This window comes from Colobus angolensis, unplaced genomic scaffold, assembly GCF_000951035.1.
Source record: "Colobus angolensis palliatus isolate OR3802 unplaced genomic scaffold, Cang.pa_1.0 Scaffold228, whole genome shotgun sequence".
NCBI classification, from domain to species: Eukaryota; Metazoa; Chordata; class Mammalia; order Primates; family Cercopithecidae; genus Colobus; species Colobus angolensis.
Genome location: NW_012115466.1, coordinates 4,789,961 through 4,808,171, shown reverse-complemented (window position 1 = coordinate 4,808,171; position 18,211 = coordinate 4,789,961). Strand labels below are relative to the sequence as shown.

General features: G+C 35.1%; 1 protein-coding gene across 2 annotated transcripts in view; it reads left to right on the top strand.

Moving 5' to 3' along the window:
• The window catches only part of NLGN1 (neuroligin 1), a 909,691-nt gene that overhangs the window by 137,144 nt on the left and 754,336 nt on the right, over positions 1-18,211 (top strand). The window lies entirely within an intron of this gene.

Genomic DNA, 18,211 nt, shown 5'->3' with positions numbered 1-18,211 from the left:
TGGGGGGCTAGGGGAGGGATAGCATTAGGAGAAATACCTAATGTAGATGATGGGTTGATGGGTGCAGCAAACCACCATGGCACATGTATACCTATGTAACAAACCTCCACTTTCTGCACGTGTATCCCAGAACTTAAAGTATATTTTTTAAAAATTCAAATGGTATTGATCAAAGACAGGAAGCCATGATGGAAAGGAGTTCAAATATATACAATGTAAAAAATATGTCAGCATAACACTGATAGGATAGAGGTATCATTATGATTGGATTTATGCAGATATTTAGAAATACACCACTGCATTCTATTTTGTGAAATAGTGAAACCCCTGGCACTTGGGATTTTCTGAATCAGCACTATTTTTTGTATCACTTATGATATGTATGTATATTTTTCCCATACCATGAACCATCTATATAATCACTTTAATTGTCATGTTTTGTCTGTTGAGGTCCCTGATGTACATTCAATCCCTAAAATACTGTCTGGAATGTGTGAGATGGGCAATATATATTTGTTCAGTGCACAAAATTTTATTAGAGAAGTGCTGTTAAATAAAAATGTATTGGTTAAATGAAAATAATCTGAGGCTTTCTCACACGAGTAACAGAAAAGAAAAATGCACATAAATTAGATTCCACTAGATCTGAGGTTTCTGAATTTTTCCAGGCTGTAGTTCTAATATTCCACTATATTTCCTCCCTCTGTTATGCATAGGTATGATAAGCCTTGGCAGTTGGCCTGTGCTATTAAATTCATGCATTATTTTTCAACTGATAATGAAATAATAACAATGGTCAAGAATCATTCCTTAACACAGACTTTTACTTATACACATAATACACATAAAGTTGAGCAGTATCCACCAATCTTTTATATTTTGGATGAAGAAGAAAATGATTAAATATCTTATATTCTTGAATATAATGAGAAATACTATTTCCTTGCAAATATTATTTATAACTTAGAAAGTAATATGTGCATATGCGTAAAAAAGCAATGAATACAAAATTAAACAGTATAAAATGATAACGTGCCCTCTTATTATAAGTCCCTTGCTTACTCCCTGGAGGAACCCATTTTTTCAGAACCTTCCCATGATTCTGTAAGTAAGATATTCATTTTGGAGATACTCCACTTTGGATTACTTGTTAATTAAACTTGGGGATAGAAAGACTTGCATTATTTAAATTATTCTTGGGTACAATTGCTGTTTTTTTTTCTCATGACTACTTCAGCGAATATTAGTCTGAATCTCTCCAAATCTTGTTTTCATACCACGGACCACCATCAACTGTCATTTGAGTTCTCTATCATTATGAACTACAGTCTTGTAAATCTTTTATTCACTCAACAGGATTATAGCGCATACTCTGAAAGAAGTACTTCATCCTAATTAGTTCCACAGGTGCCTTTCCTTTAAAAAGGAAATAGTTTCCACACTGTCTCCAGAAGAATGTTTTCGAGTCATTATCCCTTTGATAAATGAACGTGCTGCAGAGCCTGGGTTTCCCTGAAGGGTCTCTGCAATGCACAAAAATGCTGTGTTATAACTTTTGATCCATGATTGCCCTAATTTTCTCAGTTTATCCAATATTATATCCAGATATGCAGTCCCAGATCTCCAATGAACCACACTGATGCTTCTTTGTTGATTTTATGTACTTATTTTTCCTCAGGTTGCTACTAAACATAAGTTCTTCTCTTCATACTAGGTATTATGTGTCAGCTTTTAGAGAATTAGATTGTTTATGGCATTGGGATGAGAATAAAGTACTTAGACAGTGGATTAGTGGTTTGAATTCTTCCCAGGCTATCAGCAATCAGAAGTTGTTAGTACTCTCTCGGGATCTATATAAAATGAAGGTGGTCTGATTACAATTCTGGGCCAGCAGGAAGGAGTACAATTTCTATTACAGGGGGCAGGAACAGAAGTCTTGGTAAGGAGGCCAGATGTCTCCTTCTACTGGCTTATAGGAACAAAACCCGAACACGTTTTAATTTTTTTTTCCTCAAAGCACTATCTCGGGAGTAGTGCTAAGGTATTTCATTCCCTCCCCGCAATCATTTTCTCCCACTATAATAACTTACTCATTAATTTACTTACTCATTTACTTCTTTCTCTAACACTCAAAAGTTCAAAAAGTTCATTGAGATTGTCTCTATTTTACTTGTTCCAAGTCAGTGCCTACCAAAACCAAACACCTTTGACCCTTCATTTACCATATGCAGCCACCTTGTTAATCATTGTTTCTCTGGACCTCACAGTTTATTGTCTTTGCAAACAGAGGCTGTAAATCTATTGTGCTTCTCTAAAATTAATTTCTGGTCAATATATCAAAGAAGCTTTGATGACATTTGACCAAGGCAAATGAAGATACAAAAACCTATGTAGAATGATTCTGAAATGCTTCCTATAGATCAGCCGGACTTTTAAATAGTGTATGCCTTACTATAATGAAAAGGTGAAGAAGAAAGCATGAGGAAACTAGAGTAAACTGAGAACTCCACTTGGAACCCAGAGTGATACCAGCACCTCAGTTTTTTGTTTTTTGGTTTTTTTTTGTAGATCATGTGACGCTTCTGTAGTGGTTATAGAAGCAGTGTGATCTGCCTGTAGAGCTAATTGGCATCAGTGAGTTTTAAGACAACTTTCTGAAGGAAAGCACAGTGTGTGATTTTAGTTTGGTAATGAAGTCTGGATTTTTATATTATTGAAACAGCTTGAAACTGTTTTGACCAAGGCCTGTAGAAAGAAATATATGTATTTAATATTAGAATCTAGTGAACACAAACATGCTGATATGTGTGTATGAAAGTATGTATTATATATATATGAAAGTATATGTATTTGTATATGAATATAATTTGAAGTGGAGATTCTATTAAATGATTCTTATCTTGCTATGTGTAATGTCCTCTGACATATTCTAGTATTTATGCTACACTCTACCACTAAAAATAACTCAAATATCTGGCCACATACCATTAGATCTATTTCATGTATGCTTAATGGATCATGTACTGCAGCTTGAAAAACATTGTTCTATTGTTACTCCTTACGAATTGTGGATATGTATTTCTATATTATGTCATTTTTACCACAGTTGCTTTCATTTCAAAAAAAAATTTGTGTTAAAACATGTTTAAGCATTGGATTTTTTAAAGTACTGAAGACTACAAATATGTTCACCATCATTGTGGACTGAAATAGTTTGTAACTATTCCCTTTTCACACAACTAGATAATAAATCCAGATAAATTATATGTCGAGAGTACCAAGATTTTTCTTTTCACTCATACTTATCTGTTTCCTGAATAAATGAAAGCTAGCTTCCTAGAGTGTTATTACAACATATTTACAAGTTCTAAATATTCTTTAGCAAAAACCAAAATATTTATTTTTCATTCTTTTTGTTTTTTAAGTTTTAAATTTTTGTGGCTACATACGAGGTGTATATATGTATAGGGTACATGAGATGTAGAAAATATTTCACATTTTGATTAAACAAAGTGATTAGATTTATTTCACCTGTATGCCTGCTTTACTATAGTTTCAGTGTTGTCATGCAGATTTTTCCATTTATTGGTCCATATTCCTGTGTTAATAAAAAAAAGGTACCTCTCATTTTATAACCAAATTTGTTTTCTCCCTGAATAAAAACAAGGCTTACTCTTTATTAGATTAATTTATTTACAGAAGGGATGCTAAATCATGCAATACTTGTTGTAAAAATTGTTTGAAGCAGTTTTTTATATGCTTATATTACTGGCAGAAGATGACTATGCATATTTCTGAACAAAATTTAGATAGCTGACAACATTAACCCTTAGGATTTGAAGGACAAGCCAATCCTGTATAAGCTATTTAGGATTTCTTCTATGTACAAGTCATCCAACATTGCTCACTCTATTATGGAAGTCAGTCACTAAGTCTCTCCTAAAAGTTAACCTTTTCCAGTGAACCATTATTGGTGACATAACCTTATCTTCTACTTCAGTGATGAATTCCACAGATCACTGACATATGATGGTTTTCAAAATGTAGAAGATGATGAGGAGATTATGAGGATCTGTGTCAACTGAGTTAGACTCTGAAAGTTGTAAAAGTGTCATGAATCCTGTTGGTTCAGTCAAGACTTGATTTTTAATATCTCAATTGAAGGTCTTCATGCTGCCTACATGCCATACAATATGGCAGTTTGTTGTAAATTTTTGTTTAGCAATCTTAAAGATTTTTTTCAAGGGAAATGTGAATGCCAATTATATTTAGATAATTAAAATGAATGAAATTTTGTTTTTAATAAATATATGCAGAGAGATAGAACAAAAATCAGTCATAATATTCTCCTCTTGATTAGATAATGGGATACAATATATGTCATGTTTTGATGAATTGCATGTTTGGGCACACATGCATGTTGTCAAGGAAGGATCATCTGCTGTTTTTATATCCTCCATCAATCTGCACAAAGAACTCAAGTTCAAGAAAAGCAGGAGGGTAAAGAAAGAACCTACATGTATTCATCATAATAATTATGTTAGCTATTTATCTTACATTTCCCTTTAACACATAGGAGCTCTGACGTGGCTACTTGATAATAAGTATATTTCCTAAGAGTGCTGAAAAAAATAGCATTTGCTAAGTACTCGGAAAATGCATAATGTTTACAAACCACATTTGTAACCTGCAATGTCTTTTGAGACCATTAGGCAACTATTTGCTGAAGTTAATTTTACTAACATAGGTGTTAATGGTACACTAGTGTCTTAAACAGCGGAATGCAAACTCGGATACTATTCAGAAACATCTTAGACATTGAGTGACTGTGATTCATTAAAATATACATTACAACCTATTCATTTTTGGCTACATTGTGTAAAGGATACATTTTTATTTAAATATTCTTCAGAGCCGGGCGCGGTGGCTCAAGCCTGTAATCCCAGCACTTTGGGAGGCCGAGACAGGCGGATCACGAGGTCAGGAGATCGAGACCATCCTAGCTAACATGGCGAAACCCTGTCTCTACTAAAAATACAGAAAATTAGCCGGGCGAGGTGGCGGGCGCCTGTGGTCCCAGCTACTCAGGAGGCTGAGGCGGGAGAATGGCGTGAACCCGGGAGGCGGAGGTTGTAGTGAGCTGAGATCCGGCCACTGCACTCCAGCCTGGGCGACAGAGCAAGACTCCGTCTCAAAAAAAATAAATTAAATAAATAAATAAATAAATAAATATTCTTCAGAATTTTCTCCCTATACACATGAGAGCTTCCGATTTTTCTCCCTACACACATGACAGCTTGTCTCCTCTCATCTCAAACATTTTTACAAATCTAAGCAGATTTCTGCCTTTACTGTATTATCACCTTATTTGAGAAAGCTCATTCTGGTTCTTCTAATCACTTCTAATCTTGTCTCACCTTCATTGATAACTCTAACAGTGGAGATGTCACAGATTAAGTTGGACTGGATTTGTGGAAATAAGGTGAGGTGATTTTTCACAGAAATTAGAGGAATCTTAGTGATAAACAGTGTAATTTTCAGAATCTTGTCAAAAGTTTTTCCAAATACCAAGCAAAAATGGAAGGAGTTGAAATTCAGGAACATCATATTTTAGAAAACAAACCACAAAACTAAACCAGCTCAATGTGTAAGCTAAAGGCCGGAGCTCTTAGTTCTCCTAATATCTGTATTATGGATTCATTAAATTGGTTGTATACTCTTTACCACTTAGTTAATATGTGAGCTTTAAATAGCTTAAAAGCTGGAGCAATTGTTTCATGTTTTTAAAATATTGTGTTTGACATAAATTCTTGTTAATGATCTCTGAGCCTAAGAAGGCTTATATTTATGCCCAGAGGATAGTTCACATTTAAAAAGATCGTTCTGGCTTTTACATGTTCTCTGAACCCACTATGATGGAATCCCTCAGTTTTAAGGATTATTATAATTACTTGCTTCAAGAGAAAACCTTTTATGCAGTAATATGAAATTTCTTTCAAAGGCAGGCAGGGTTGCATTGTGATCTTGGTACCAAAATCATCTGCTTACTCCACCTCCAGCTTACCCATTTACAACTTATGTGACCCCCACACAAGCTACTTCACATCTCTGAACTTATGTTTTTTCACTCATATAATGGTAACAATTATACCTACTTTTTCAGAATTCTGTAAGCCTGGCTGACACCAGTAATTCACATGAGGTGGACACTCAAAAATACTTGTAGTGGCTGCTATTATGGTTCCTAGGCACCTATTAGTAAATAGTAGGAAACTAAGTAAAACAGATATGTCAAAAGTGATAGAAAATATTCTTTGTAAGCCATTCAGGAGATGACTACTGTTAAGAAATGGATGATTTCCTCCTTTGAGAAGAGAAAATTACTTCCTCCATATTGAAATAGACTTATTGCAGAATAGTCATACTATCACACATGAGAAAATTTCTGCAATATGTGTGCCTAATCCCCTGGAGAAGAAATTTATTTTCACCGTTGTGAAAATATGGAGAAATCTTTTTGACGACCATAGTAAGAGCTGACCACTGGGGAAGAGAGAAAGTCAGCTTATGGAAATCACTCTCAATTAACAAGTAGCAGGTCAGAAGAAGTCATGGTTATTTTAATTACAGGACAAGTTTTTTTGTTGGTGGTTGTTGGGTTTTTTTTTTTTTTTTGAGACGGAGTCTCGCTCAGTCGCCCAGGCAGGAGTGCAGTGGCGCGATCTTGGCTCACTGCAAGCTCCGCCTCCCGGGTTCGCACCATTCTCCTGCCTCAGCCTCCCAAGTAGCTGAGACTATAGGCACCCGCCGCCACGCCCGGCTAATTTTTTGCATTTTCAGTAGAGACGGGGTTTCACCGTGTTAGCCAGGATGGTCTTGATCTCCTGACCTCGTGATCCACCCGCCTGGGCCTTCCAAAGTGCTGGGATTACAGGCGTGAGCCACGGCGCCCGGCCAATTACAGGACGAGTTTTGGGCAATTATTGACTTCCAACTACACAAAAATAATTTGAGAGGGTTTTTTTTTTTTTTTTTCCCTCAAAGGATCTATGCATCGGATAACAATTGTTAGCAATGGAGAGCTAATATGATTGCCTCTATTTTTTCCTACAAATTTGAGGTTGCATTAAATGGCATTGTTGTAGGACTTTTCCCTAGTTCAGCTGAAAAAGGGGTCCTTGATCCATAGCCACAAAACTTTAGGCTTGCAGACGATTTGAAGGGTGAGAATAGTGGGATTTATTGGGCAAACAGGAAAAAAGGGGGAACATGGACGCTCCACAAGGCCACAGCTCCCGCGAGTGTAGGCTTCCCACCTCACAGGATGAATTCCACGTTCGGCACAGGAAGAGGAGGAGCCAGGCTCCTCCTCGCTGCAAAGAGCATGAACTTCCTGAGGCTCCCCCACCCCTGCACGCAGGCCAGTTGCAGTTTTGCCAGGGAGCCGTTCTCACCTAGCCTTCCGCATCGTTTGTTTATAAATGTGTGGTACTGTTAATGTTTTGTCCTACTTATGTGTTTATATAACACAGTAGTATGGAAAAACATGCTATATTTTTGAAACCTGAAATTTGTATGAGAAATTCTATTTAGATCCTGTTACTCAAAATAGGATCCATGGACTGGCGACATAAAATTTTACTAAAAATATATTCTCTCTGTCCCTGGCTCAGAACTATTAAATCAAGTACTATGTTTTAGTAAAATTCCCAGGTAATTCAATGCACATTAAAATTTACGGGACAGTGGGTTAGATCACAAAGCTATTCCTGACTTTGGAGCTCCTTATGCCTCCAAATTGTAAATACTTGGAGGATTCACTTTGAAAATCTAAATTCCCAAACTGTGGGATCACCATTCTTAACTAGTACCTTAAGAAATAAATCTAGATAAAAAGATAACTCATTGCCTGGGGATAGATGCAAAAAGGAAATTATATTATTTACTAAGCCTGATCCCAACACCTAAGGAAACATCAAGAAGAGGTTCTAAATATATGAAAGGTTGTCCACTAGAATAGGAATGGAAATTACTCTCTATAGACCCAGAGAGAATTAATTACTAGGATCAACAAATAGAATTCGCGGGAAGAGAGATTTTGGTGCCAGATAATTGAACTATGTGTAAGTGCAATCCTTTTCCTCACAAATTACATCTATTTATCTCCTTTCTTCAAGCCGAGGTTTACTCAGTATCTGTCATGGGCTCTGTTGAAAGAACTTCATAAGTAAGAGATTTGAACAGAAAGACTACAGAAGAATGACCTCAGAGGTCACTTTGAAGTCTGAAATTCCAGGATTTGCCCACTTAGGGAATAACAAATGCCTGTGAATAATTGAATATATGTGACAAGTGAAAAGAGAACTGTTTGAGTGAACATAAGTAGGGGTTAGGTTTAACAACTAATAAGAATAATCAGCTACACAGCCTGTGCAGATTTAAGAGGCAAATTACATGTTTAGAAAAGCCAACTAACAGAAGGGCTCTTAGCTATTTTGTGAGGACTTGAAAAGTCGCTCGAGCCCTCTGCTGGCTGATATGCAGGGCACTGATTTTTAGATAGGAAAGGAGACTAAGTTTTCCCCCTCGGAATATTAGGTGATATTTGTACATCAAAGAGAAGTAGTGAGAAATATCAAAGATAAGTTAATTAAGATGGCCTATGAGAACTGCAACTTGTTTGACTCTTGGACATTTATTTTTGATTATCTTGTAATAGCAGTTGATTCAGTTGCTACCGTATGGTGACACCAGCAAATAATTTTTATTTTTTAATATTTGAATCAACTTTATTTTCAAAATCTATATGGGCAATTATAATTCTATAAAGCTTCCAAACAGTATAATTAATAAAGTACTAGCAGTTTCCTAAACTAAAAATTAAAGATGATTTAGAATTACTTTAGAAGAGAAACACACCTATATGAAGTTTCTTCATGGGTTTCTGTATGTTTAGAAGTATGTTTATTTTCAGACTAAATCTACAGTGAAGGTTAAGTTACTATCATTTCTGGACTGCAGTGGTAAGAGAGAGAATCCAGTGTATGGTAATGAAAAATACCCACTGTAGATTATTTCCATCATCCCCAAATGAAACATATCATCATCCCCCAAAATTCCTCCTATTGTGTGTTTGTTTTTAGTCAATTTCTAACACCTGCACAACATAGAAAGCTACTCTTCTGACTTAAATTAGTTTTTCTTGTTCTAGAACTTCAGTAGAAATAAATTGTGTTTGGGTTCTCTGGATTTGAAAGATTCACCCAGATTGAGTTTATCACCAGTTTCTTCCGTTGTATTGATGAATAGTATTCCACAATTTATCAGTTCCCATGGTGATGGACATTTAGCTTATAATCAGTTTTTGGTTCCTATGAAAAAAGCTGATATGAATTTTTTAATTTCTCATGTGTATCTAGGAGTGGAATTTCTGGTTCTTAGGGTAAATATGTAACTACAAAAAACTCTCAAACTGTTTTTCATAATAATTTTAGGTTCATTTATTATGAAAAAGTTATATATTCTCATAAGTACTATATCTATGAGAGCTCAAATTTCTCCATTATCTTGCCAATATTTGGTATTTTTAGACTTTTTTGTTTTAGCTCTTTTAGGGGATGAGAAATTGTATCTCATTGTGGTTTTTAACTTGTATTACTCTAATGACTAAAGATGTTGAACACCATTCTGTGTGCTAATTAACCATTTATATGTCTTCTTTAATAAGTTATCTTTTCAAATATTTGCCCATTTTTATTGAGCTGTTTACCTATGTATTGTTGATTTCTTAATATATTATAGAAGTAAGTTCTTTATCAAATGAAGAAAACTTCATTATTGTTGCTTGGTGAAATATATTTTAAAATCACAAATGGGTGTAACATTTGGAAGATTTCTTTTTTCCTCCATCAGTTGAGATGGTTGTATGACTTTTGTCCTTTAACTGATGAATTACATTGAATGATTTTCTAATGTTAAGCCTCCCTTGGATTACTGAATAAACTTTACCAGTGGAATCTTTCTTATGTTGTTCCATCTATTTGCTAATATTTTAGTAAAGACTGATGTGTCTAATCTTAGGAGAATTATTAGTTCATATTTATCTATTTTTCTTACGTGTTCCTTGTCAAGTTTTTGTTTGTTTGTTTGTTTGTTTTCTGTTTTTGAGGCTAGGTCTCACTCTGTACCCAGCCTAAGTGCAGTGGCACGATTATGGCTCACTATAGACTCGAAATCCCCAGGCTCAGGTAATCTTCCTACTCAGCTTCCCGAGTAGATGGAACTACAGGTGTGAGTAATCACATATAGCTAATTTTTATAAATATATTTTTTGTAGAGATGGGATTTTGCCATGTTGCCTAGCCTGGTCTCAAACTCCTGGGCTCAAGCAATCACCAACCTTGGCCTCTCAAAGTGCTGGGATTGCAGGCGTGAGCAAATTCTCCCAGCCCCATGTCAAATTTTGATACCAGGATTATACATAAAATGAATTGGGAAGTGTTCTATAATCTTCTATTATCTGAAAATGCTTTTAAAAGATTGAAATTATTTATTCCTTGAATGTTTGAAAATTCAATAATGAAGCCTCTGGGTCTATTTTAAGAAGTATGTTTTAGGTAGATATTTAATCATTAATTCGATTTTTAAAATAGAGGTGAAGCTGTTCAGATTTTTTAATTTTCTCAGTCACTTTTGATAAGCTGTGTATTAACAGTTTGTCTGCTTCATCTAAGTTGTTACTTTATTTACCTGACATCCATACTATTTACATATTTTATTTGTATTATCTAAAATATTTTTTGTTGATCTTTTCTTTTTTATTCATGACATGCCTAATTTGTGTTGTGTTTGTTTTTTTATTTTCCTTCATCAGTCTTCCTAAGTGTGTTTTGATGCTATTGATCTTTACTTGAAAGAAACTTTTGGTTTTGTTGGGTTTTTAAAGATTATTTTGCTGTGCACAAACACACATTCATTGGCTATATTTGCTCTTCTTTTTTTAACTTATTGATTCTAGCTGTCAGTTTCTCTCTAATCTGTGCTTTAGTTGCAAATCACAAATTTCAATATTGTATGCTTTTATTATCATTTAGTTAAAATATTTTATAAATTACCTTATAATTTCTTCTTTTTTGTCTAATTTGTTTTTAGGAGGGTGTTTTTATTTTCCAAATATATGAATGTGTTTTTGTTTAAACACTTTTTTTTTGTCTGGGTACAGTGGCTCATGCCTATAATCACAGAATTTTGGGAGGCTGAAGCAGGAGGATCATCTAAGCCTATTCAAGACCAGCCTGGGCAATACGAGTCCCCTTCTTACTGTTATTTGTCCAGCCTGGTGCACATGCCTGTAATTCTAGCTACTAGGGAGGCTGAGATAGGAGGATTGCTTAAGCCTAGGAGGTCAAGGATGCCTTGTGCTGTGATTACACCACTGCACTCCAGCCTGTGTGACAGAGCAAGAACCTATCTCAGAAAAAAAAAAAGAAAAATTGCTGTTGATTTCTAAGTTTATTCTATTGTGCCTGAGAAAATATTATTTATTTTTCTAATATTTAAAGTTATTGAAACTTATTTTGTGCCCCAGATTATAGAATATCTTGATAAATGCTCCACGTGCAGTTATAGATGTTTGTGACTGTATGGATATATAAATACAAATATCCATTAGGTTGATATGTTTATTCAGATTTTCTGTAGGCTACTGAAGTTTTGTCTACTCATTCTATCAGTCACAGAGAAAGTAGTGATAAATTTTCCAACTGTCATTCTGGATGCATTTACTTCTCCCTGAAATAAATTTTGATGCTTATTTATTAGGTATATAGATATTCAGTTGTCATGTCTTCCTGATGAATGGACCTTTTATAATTATGAAATGTTACTTTTATCTCTCATAAAACTCTGTCTTCAAGCCTGTTTTTCTACTATCATCACAGTCACACCAGATCTCCTGTAATTAGGGTTTATATGGCACCTGTGTTTCTATCTTTTTATTTTTAATTCATTTCTGTCTTTATATTTGAAGTATGTCTCTTATGCACAGCATATGACTTATCTCTTTTTTTCTTGTTTTCAAATCTTGTCTTTAAATTATTTAATCCATTTACATTTAATATAATTATAAGATTGTATTGAACTCTACTTTCTTTTATTGGTTTGTCTTTGCCCTATTTAATTTTCTTGGTTCTGTTCTGTTTTTCTATGCTCTTTAAATAATTGAATGTATTTAAGCCTTCTGTTTTATATCTTCTATTAACTTTTTATCTAAATCCCTTTATTGGTGCTTGCTATAGAAATTACAGCATAAATTCTTAACTCATCACAGTCTACCTTGAATAAATATTTGCCACTTCACATGTAATACCAGAACCCCTTTCCATACATTTTATGCTGTTGCTGTCATTTATTCCTATGTTAGTAATCCCATGACATTTTGTTATTATTTTTTCTTAAATATTCAGTTGTCTATTAAACAAATTAAAGAAAAAACGTATTTTATATTTACACATATAATTAACATATTTTCTGTAGATTCAAATTTCTACCTGGCATCAGTTCCTCTTGAAGAGCTTCCTTTGGCATTTTTATTGTAAGTGACATTTGGTAGCATCAATTTTTTCACTATTATTTATGTGAAAATGTCTTTAAAATTTGTTTTTTGAAGTTTTTTTCCTCTCTATATAATTTTGGATTAACAGATATGCTTTTTTCCCCTTTCACCACCTTAAAGATACAGTCGCATTGTCTTCTTACTTGTATTATTTCTAATAGAATATCAGATGTTATTTTCTAATTATTATTTTCCTAATTGAAATATCATTTTTCACTGCTTGCTTTTTAAGATGTTCTATATACCATTGGTTTTCATCACTTTGAATATTTTATCCCTAAGTGTGATTTTCTTTGTATTCATCCTGCTGTGGTTTGTTGACTTTCTTATTCCTGTAAATGTATATTTTTCATCTCATTGGAAGATATTTGGTCATTATTTCCTCATTTGCATCCCCCCCCCATCCCTATCCTATATATCCTCTCCTCCTGGATTCCAAATACTTACATGCTAAAGTAGTTAATATCATGTCACAGGCACTAAACATGTCACAGCCACTTTCATTTTTTTTTAGCAATGCTTTTTCTTTGCTTCAGTCTGAATAATTTTTATTGACCCGTCTTCACGTTTACTCATTCTTCTACCGGACCTACCCCATTCAGTTCATCTAGTGAATTATTTTTAGATAGTTTTTTAGAGTTTCTTTTTCTCTTTTGAAACAGAAAATCTCTTCATTCCTTATATCCATGTCCCCTCGATATTTTAAAATCATAGTTATAATGGTTATTTTGAAGAATATGTCTTTTCTGTTACCTGGGCCATTTGTGGGTCTGCTTTAATTCACTGTACTTTTAACTTGGATATGGTCACAGTTTCTTGCTTCTTCATATATCATAATTTTCTTTTGTATCCTGAGTATTATGTATAATACAAAAGTGAATATTTTAGTAAAGGCTTTATTTGATTTTTGTTGTTGTTGCTGTTGTTTTTCCAAGTAGGTAAACTCTTTTCTCTTCCTGGTGGTTAAGATGTGGCAATCCTCTGTCAGAATTTTTTTGGTTGAATAGTTCTGATATGGCAGTCACATTTAATTAAATTGAATTCATCTATGAATAGAGGTACCAACTACTATCACTATTGCCTCTACCTTTCTGATCTTAGTTTTGGAAGTTGGAAGTCATTGGGCTGCAGTTTCAGATATTTGGTTTGTCTTTGGAATCATTTCCAGTAAAGCCTCAAAATCAAAGATGCTTGGAATACACCATGATTTCTCTCAATTTTCAGCCCCTTTTTCCACTGCTGATTTCTTGACAAAATTCAGTAGGCAAGAATTGAGGGCCCAAACATTTGTTTTGGCATATATTGATTCTCTTTCTGATCTACATACATACTGCTGTCTAGAAAAACTGTCATTTGATCCTATTTTAGCAAGAAACCTATCATATAACTTGTGTCTGAGGAAGCGTTGTCTTTACTTCCAAAGCCTCTTGTCTCTGGTATAGCATGCCTTAGTTCCATATGTGGTTGTGATGTTGACTTCTAGCATCTGCCTCCTCCCTTCAACATTTTTCTGCCTTTTGTTTCCAAACCTCATAGCTTACTAAATCCTAGTACAAAACCCCATCCCAAAGCCTTATTATCTTCAGGCAGAGATGAAGCGGAGGTCGTGATAACTGTAGATATATCTCTCCCAACAAGATCCCCTGAGAAACACAAGCGTCACAGAGACTTTCCCCTTCAATTTAGAAAACATAATGGCAAAAATTAAATATATGTAGTAATAATATAAAATTAATTAAAATTAGAGGCCAAATACTATAATAAATATTAGTTAAAAACTTTTCTATGCAAAAGAAGTGAGGCATTGCTCCAAATAAATATTTATTACCTTACTAATCAACTGATTCATTAAATTTTTAAATAAAAGTCCATATACCATATCAAGCATTAAATTTGATACTGCAAAGAATACAGAGATTATTTAAGACATTATCCCTGTCTGTAATGAATTTAACCATCCAATGGGGGAGAGAAAACATGCACATTAACAGGTATAGTACAAGGTATAATATACTGAAGGCTAGAAAACATTGCAGAAAAATGCTCTAATGGTTTGATTTTTTGTTTAATGGTGTGACAATTAAACAAAATACAGGATTGGAGAAATAGGGCTATAGAAGATCAGCACAGTTAAGGTTTTTTGTTTTTGTTTTTGTTGTTTTCTTTCGTTTGTTTGTTTTTCTTAGAGGGTGGGGAAGCATGAAGACATTTTAGACAGCAAGAATGACGTGAGCCAAAAAATAAAGGAGAGCCATTGAAAGGCAGGTTCAAGGAATGAAAAGCAGCATATTTGACCAGATGCCAGGGAATGTAGAAGAGACTAGCTGGAACTAATCCTAGACAGGGATCAAACTGCGTATGTGTGTGCATGCACGTGTGTCTTGGCCATGAGGAATGCTTGAATTAAGTGAACTTAATTCAACTACTAAAGACAATAGTAGACTGGGCGCTGTGGCTCACGCCTGTAATCCCAGCACTTTGGGAGGTCAAGGTGAGCGGATCACGAGATCAGGAGATTGAGACTATCCTGGCCAATATGGTGAAACCTCATCTCTACTAAAATACAAAAAATTAACTGGGCATGGTGTGGTGCACACCTGTAGTCCCAGTAACTCGGGAGGCTGAGGCAGGGGAATCGCTTGAACCCAGGAGGCGGAGATTGCAGTGAGCCAAGATCTCGCTACTGCACTCCAGTCTGGTAACAGAGCAAGACTGTCTAAGAAAAAAAAAAAAAAAAAAGACAATAGTAACTTTAATTTATATAACACTTTGAAGTTTACAAAGCACATTTATATGTCACCTTACTCATCTTATCAACAGCGATCTCCACTGATTATTCCATAGTCTTCTTGGTTGGATATTCTTCATCTAGACATTTAAGATTCAACATTCAACTGATCTGAGGTTCAATTACTGTGTCTCATCTTATCGGTTTATACTCACTCCTTTGATTTTCTTCATCCAGCCTCCCAGTGAGCCACAGTTTTTCAAAGTCATGTCTGTATTCCAGAAAGCTCTTTCAAAAATCAGATTTGTAGATAAGGACGCAATAACTTTCTTTTGGCTGTCTCCACCAAAATGTCTAATAAAATTGACCTACCATGTCCGAGGCTGAACTATTTATCTCTCCACAACTCCACTACCCACACACATACACACAAAAACTATTCCACCTGCAGCCTTCTCCACCTGAGATGATAGGGATTCCACTGTTCGAATTAGTCAGGCTTGTGCTATAAAATGTTTCAGCGTCCGGCAAATAGAGGTGGTTAATAATCATTCACTGAATGAAATAATACATTTTCCTCATGGATTCCTGTTAGCTTACTGATTGGGGGCATCTGAGGACATGAGCTGGCCTGTAGCTTTACAGTCATTGAATATTGAATAAAGAGAACACAGTGTGCTTGCTCATAGTATTTTAAGGTAAAAATTTACAAACATAAGAATATTGATAATATGCATGCACTTGTTAGTTAATAAACATCAACTGGGCCTTTGAGATATGCCCCATTCTCACCTGAGAAAATCAGAATAAACCAATGTATCTGTTGAAAAAGCTAAAGGAAATTAAGTATAGGTAAATCTGCCCCGAAAGCCAAGGAATGATTTATCTTCCATAAAGAGAAGTAGTAAAGTTAAATTTATTGCTGAAAATGTAAAAAAGAAACAACTTTATCTAATTGCAGACCCGCTAGCATTACCAGAACTCCTAATTCTCTTTGATCTGCTTGTATCTGTTCTCTCTCATGCAGACTTACATTTTACTGACATCTTTAAAAATGTGGTAATAGTCTGCAACAAAGCCACAGACCTTAGAGTCATTCTTGGGCCATCTTTTTTTTTTTCTCATTTTCATGTATATTCTTATAAATCTTTTGGGATTTACCTTTAAAATACATGAGAATCCCGTCCTTTCCTTGCCACCTCTATTACACCCACCCCAGTTAAACCCATCAGCATCTTTCGTTTGGATTTCTGCAATAGGCTTCTTGCTCGTCTTCCTGTTTCCATCTTTGTCCTTCTAAAACCATGTTTTGCACAGTAGCCAAATTGAATTTTTACAAAATAAAATGTATTATTCTACTCCTTCCACTCTTCTGCTCAAATTCCTGCAAGGGGTTTCAATTTCTCTCTGGATAATAGCCACAATCCCTACAAAGACAAACAAGACCTGACCTGATCTGGCCCTTACTACCTGTCAGTGTCATCTCCTGTCTTGCTTCCCCCCTCTCCCTGCTATAGCCACACTGGTTTCTTTGTTGCTCTGTGAACATACCAGTTACAATCCTGCCATAGGGCCTCTGTACTCACTATTCCATCTTCCTGGAATGTTTTCTACTCAAAAGAAGTTAGCTTTCTCATCACACCTTCCACCTATTTTAGGCACAGATTTCCGTTAAATGCTTCCGTATTTTCCTCTCTGCTCTTTATAGACTTGAATGAAGGGAAGATACAAAGATAAAGGATCAGTAACAAAGAATACAGATTTTTATTTATCCACCTTAGGAAGACATTAAGTAAAACCATCTTACTGAGAAATGAATATTTGAGTAGATCAGAGTTTGTTACTACCTGTGTAAAACATTATGAGTCCTCAGTAATATTTCCAGTTCTCTTCATGGATTACACTGCCATGTGCTCTTGAAGTTTGAGTGCTACCACATAACTTGCCTTGATCGTATGAGACAATGTTAAGTGATCTTCTGACTGAGCATGTAAGATCTGGTGTATAGTCTTCCATACTCTTTTCCCCTTTATGAACTCTGAGCTTCTGAGGAGATGGCAGCCTCAGAAGATGGTTTAACTTTTATTACTCTGAAGCCTTGAGTTACTGTGAGAACCAAGAACCCCACTGAATTATGTTGGACATGTTGCAAACACAAGAAATCAATCATTGTTGCCACAAACAACAGGAATTTTAAAGTTGTTGTTATAGCCTTAGTGAACTTGTTTTAAATGATATTCTATTCAATTATTGCCTTATGTTGTACCTGGGTTATCTCCTGTTAAGAGATCATTAAGCTAACAGGAATTCATAAGAAAAATATATTATTTCATTCAGTGAATGATTATTAACCACCTCTATTTGCTGGACACTGAGAATATAGTGATAAGCAAAAGCTTCTGTCTTCTGGGAGCTTGAAGTCTAGAAGCTGAGGTTGTGTTGAGCACAATGTGTTGAGAGGGAACGATGAGGCTAACATCCTGCCAAAAGGGAAACTCTGCCCAGGATGATAAGGATGAGAGACACAAGGAATACAGGGCAAAGTTAGAGAAGATGTCAGTCTGGGTTACATGCAGTATAAGGTTGGGAAGAAGCAGAGGAACATCAGAAATCAGTCCTTAGAAATAAGCCTTATGAGAAGGACAGCCAGGTGAAAATACCAGTAGTCTCTTCCTGGCACCTTGAATAGACCAAACATAGTGAAATAGGCTGCCTTACAGATGGAGAAATAAGTTGACTGTGAAAGCTAAAGCAGATGTTTTACAGTGAAGCAGCATGGGGTTGAGAAGAGGGAGACTGAGAAGAGTAGAACAGAAGTGACCGGGATTTGGAAGTTGAGCAGCCAAATGTTTTCCAAACCTTACTAAATC